This window comes from Mesocricetus auratus, unplaced genomic scaffold (assembly GCF_017639785.1).
Source record: "Mesocricetus auratus isolate SY011 unplaced genomic scaffold, BCM_Maur_2.0 Super-Scaffold_100001, whole genome shotgun sequence".
NCBI lineage: Eukaryota > Metazoa > Chordata > Mammalia > Rodentia > Cricetidae > Mesocricetus > Mesocricetus auratus.
The window spans coordinates 7,079,685-7,083,787 of NW_024429187.1; the positions used below are offsets into that span (position 1 = coordinate 7,079,685).

The 4,103-nt window shown below is 38.2% G+C and overlaps 1 long non-coding RNA gene across 1 annotated transcript in view; it reads left to right on the forward strand.

Annotated features, from left to right (window-relative positions):
- Nucleotides 1-3,814, forward strand: part of LOC106021373 — a 7,810-nt gene extending 3,996 nt beyond the window's left edge. Inside the window, exons 2-3 of the long non-coding RNA XR_005876587.1 lie at nucleotides 224-271; nucleotides 3,362-3,814. This is a non-coding gene — a long non-coding RNA (uncharacterized LOC106021373). The remainder of the gene's footprint in view (nucleotides 1-223; nucleotides 272-3,361) is intronic.
- Nucleotides 3,815-4,103: the final 289 nt, after the last annotated feature.

Genomic DNA, 4,103 nt, shown 5'->3' on the forward strand with positions numbered 1-4,103 from the left:
ATGGTGCATTCAGACCATTGACAGAGCGGTGTTTCTCCCCCAGCCTCTCCTCTCCTCTCCTCTCCACACACCATCCCCTCCCACTCCCTTAACCCTCAGAAACAAAAGGGTAAAAAAAATCCTCTAACTTGTATAGTTTGTACTTTTGATAAAAGGTTTGGGTGATGAACCCTGGCACGGCCGCTTCCTTTCTCATGTCTTTTTATCTGTATTAATTCCTCAGATGAAAACTTTAAGGAACAATGAAGGAGAGAGGTGCCGCTCTGAACCGGTGAGAAGAAAAAAATTACACAGCACACCTGGGACAGACGAAGCCAAACTAGTGCTTTTATAATGCCAATCAGCGCGGCTGTTAGCATCCCTCTAATTAGGAAAGCAGCCTAAAACAGAGCGCACTTGGGGAAATGGTAATGTTATGGTTTTGCACTTAAAAGGAGGCACATTTCCTGCACTGTAAGGATCTGGGATTGGGGCTGACAAGTCCTTTAATTAATGGCAGGATTCCCTGTGTGTGCAAGTGTGTGTGCTTGTTTTAATTCATAAAAGTGGACAAAGGGTGCTGGGGGGGTACTACGGGGAGGGAGGGGAGAGCCCATTAGTTTGAAGATGAGCAGAGTTCATAGCTACATTCACTTTTTTTCTTTTTCCTTTTGAAATCCCCAAAGGACTAAGGTGCAGAACTGCCCCTGCTTCCCCCACCGAATTTGAAGGCTGTAATGAATAAAAGGTTACGACCACAAGGCAAACAGAGTTTTTAGGAAACTCATTTTTCAAGTGGGCCACTGTTGCATCTCCTCCAACCCTTCCCACTGTCTCTTTGGTAGGTGCATGTTAGGCAGTTCGCCTTGGCTCCTTGTAGTTTCCTCCTCACAAGGGACTGGACTTCTCTTTCACTTTCCAATATGGAAGGCATACATGGAGTCAATTTTTCCAGGACCCAGACCACTCTTTCTTTTAAATGTGAGCAAGTATCCTGAGGAAGAGTTTTAGTTATTTGCTTTTTGGAGGGCCTTGAAATAGCACTTTGAAGCCTGCAGCGTCGGGTCCTGCTCACTGTTTTAAATGGCTTTGGAATGCTCAGGAGAAATTCCCCAATAACTCCAGAAGCTGCTTCAGCATTTGTCCACTCCTGCCCTCGGCAGCGATTCACCAACATGCACTCAGACGTCCTTGGGCAGAGTAGGTTCATACTAGGTGGGTTGCTTAAAAGCGTAACGGGTTTAAGGTCTGTTCCAATCCTATCTACTTTATAATTTTTTTTTCCAAAAATAAATTCCAAATATTCTGTTGCCATCTCACACATACCAGTGTGTGGCATAAAAATAGGTACAGTAACCAGAGCTGCAGTGATGGATCAAACAAATTTATCTTCCATATGACTGGTGCTTGAGTTGAGAAGCTCACTATATGAACAAGCAAGACTTCTTAAGAGAGCAAAGTCCAACTATTGAAAAAAAAACCTTACATTTATCCTCATAAGAACGGAATAATTTTGCAGTAGCGTTTTTATTTTTTATTTATATTTTATACCTTTGACATTTTATGAACAAATTTAAGGAGTGGCAAAGGTGTTGGCAGGCCTTGGAAAGTCGAAATGGTGAGGCAGTGTCTTAATTCAAAGAGGCAGTAAGCGAAAACTCGTAGTCCAGTGGTTGACGTCTCAATAATAAGAGAAAAAGAGAGAAAGGAAGCCCCACGATGTATTTATATTTTATCTGGGGGTTATTTCTGCAGAATGTGAGACACAATAAACACCATTCTGTTAGCAGCCATTAGAAAGAAAATGTTCATCACTTTAAAATGAAATTACTTCCCTCAGCAAAGTGTCCGTTCTCTCTCTCCCTGTGTGTCTCCAAGGAGCTGAGAAATAAGACACATTTTCCATGCCCCCATATGACTCATCGAACTATTAAGCAATCAGATGTACCTTTAATTCATGACACCCCTCCCATGGGATAGATATTCATTCGTCCATACACACATCCATCCATCTATTCATCCATCCACACATATACACATACAAAAAACACACATACACATATATATATACACAAACATGCATACACATATATACAGTACATACAAACATGTACACATGCACACACATATACATATACACATATATGTCCACACATGCACATACATACATGCACGCACATATACATACATACACACATGCACGTTTATTTAAAAGGACAATGGAAAATAATTTGAGAGGAAAATACAGCTCAGATCTTATTTATAGGATCTAGGCCTGGGGAATGTGTTTAAGAAGAGAGGCTGATTATGGTGATAAGCACTACTTTGGCTTATAAGAATGAAAGGCAGAACCTCATAGTCTTCCTGGTGGGCTTGAGATGCCTCTGAGTCACTCCATTAAGCAAACTGCTCTTATCCTAAACAACACCACTGCACAATAAAATAAAGACTTTGAAAGGTTATCAGTATTCAAAATGGCCTACTAAAATATTTGTGAATTTTCACAATTCTATAGATGTAGCAATGAACTTGTTTTGATGGAAAACCAACTAAGAGAAGAATGTCATGACCCAGCTATTTCCTGAACAACTTTTTAAAGTTTGTATCTATAGAATAAAAGAAATCATATTTTTTGGCTACAGGGAATCCAGGCCAACATTTATTCTGATCCTTAAAAACAAAACAAAACAAGACAAAAAACAAAACACTTGTTATCTCTTCATATTTCAGAAGCAAAATTTAATGTGTTTATCTTGGTTGCATTCTTTGGAGGTCGGATGTATACAATGTAAAAGACACGACACTTGATTTATAATCCACTGACTACTCTTCTGTGAGTCTGGATTGTGCTAGGAAAGTTTACATTTGTGTGTGGCCAAGAGCCAGGTCTGCTACACAGTCCAATAGCGAGAGAACTGTTCAGGACTGAGCATGGTCTGTTCTGTCTTTATTTCTCTAAAGTACTTGACTTTCAATGTATTTACACTGATTAATTTTATTATCCTGAACCCTGACTCTGGTATTCCAATCCAATAAATGGGTAGAAGGATTCCAATCAAAGTTCAAACACATTTTTCTCTTTTGGTTAGGCCCCTGAACCTATGAAGATCAGGCCAACTGTTAGTGACTAGGTACAAAAAGCATCCTTTATGGTGACTAAATTCTAGAAGCTTCTTGGGAAATGTTAATAATTAGTGTCCTATTCAAAAAAATTAAACTACTTAGCTGAGGGTCATTTATCATGTTATTGGTCTTCTCAGTTCCTGGACTTCTGTAAAATTCTGTGTGCTTTATTGTAAGGTAATTATATCCTGTGTTGTCTACTAGACTAAACACCTTGAGAATTCATATTTTGTCTAATTTTTCTTTTCATTTCACACAGGAATAAATGGAATGTTTTGCTCACAATGGATTTTTATTAAATAGGAATCAAGTTGATTGGAATTAAACAAGAAAGTCAGCCTTCAACACAATGTTTATAATGTTAATCTAAGTTGTTGATAAAAAGAAAACCTTGATCTTGCTACTTTATATTTGTTTTCACCATATGCATACATTCAGAAAAGATTTCTGGAACTCGGTGTAAAGGTTTATTTTGTCATCTGTCTTCATGAATTCACCATACGTTATTAAGAGTCCCACTCTGGCTCAGCATCTGTAGTCCTGCCTCAGAGCCTCCCACTTAATCAGTCCTTCATAACTGCTTGCTACTGGATGGGCTAAATGGAAAAAAAATATAAAACATGATTGGAAAGATGTGAAAAACAGTTGATCAAAATGAAATCATTATTGCTTAAAACCACTAGCTCTCTGAGGCAATAAAGATGGAAAACAATTGAGGCCACTGGTTTTTTTTTTTACACAAACTAGAATTATGACAGTTTCCTGTAATATACAGACATATTGAGATTTCTCTAATGTTCATGCTGGTAAACATGTTTAGGCGGATGTGATGGGTTATTCACTCACCCCTCATATCTGACATCAAATATCCTTGAGAGTCTACAATGACGATGCATTTTTAGATAATATTTGATTGGAAAATAGCTGTTTCTAATTGTGCCTTAAAATACCAATGGGAGCATTACAAAGACAAAATATGGTAGACTCAAAAAAATAATATA